The sequence below is a fragment of the Podarcis pityusensis genome, assembly GCF_964106645.2.
Source record: "Podarcis pityusensis genome assembly, chromosome: 8".
Taxonomy (NCBI): Eukaryota; Metazoa; Chordata; class Lepidosauria; order Squamata; family Lacertidae; genus Podarcis; species Podarcis pityusensis.
Genome location: NC_138033.1, coordinates 28958874 through 28959624, shown reverse-complemented (window position 1 = coordinate 28959624; position 751 = coordinate 28958874).

The window sequence follows — 751 nt, the reverse complement described above, 5'->3', positions numbered from 1 at the left end:
GCCTGTCGCCGTCGGCTGTCCATCGGAGGGCGCGCGTTTCTCATGCACTGGCTCTTGGGAACGCGCGAGCACCTGGCCAGCTTTCTCCGGGAATCGCCCGGACTGCTTCCAAGCGGATCGGTGCTCTTCTTGCCTGCAAGGTTGTGGGCGTGTGTATGTGTGTGGGATGGTCCCACGACATCGTTGGCATTAAAATGCCGCCCGTGTACTTCCCCCCGCAATTTTTAAAAATCTGGTTTGCCGAAATCCAATGAGGCCCCCTCCAGACGTCGTTTTCATTGCACATGTGTGACGGTTTCGGCTTGTGATGCTATCAGGTTGTGTCACATGTGATTCCACTTTCAATACTATTTGGGCAGGCAAAGGGGTGGCCCCGCTGCTTCGTTTCCAATCAGTGCATGTCCAATAACTTCCTGGTGAAGTCCTGTAAGTTTTTATAGGACAAATGTTTAGGTTAATTTCTGCTCAGCAATAACATCTCCAGGCAGCAACAATGGCTGTTTGAGGAAAGCATCACCAAACTGGAGCAAAATAAAGGCACCACTAATGCGCTGTTAATGTGCAGGACATGTTCCACAATAAACCACAAGTGTGGAGGGGCCCTGAGTTTAAAAAACAAAACAAGAAACCTGATCTCAATGATCCATTTGCAAATCAACGCCTGAGGGGAAATTCACTGGGGTGAGGAAATCATTCATTTCATAGGATCAACTGATGGTCATATCCAGGCTCTTATTAGTATTTTTTCCAC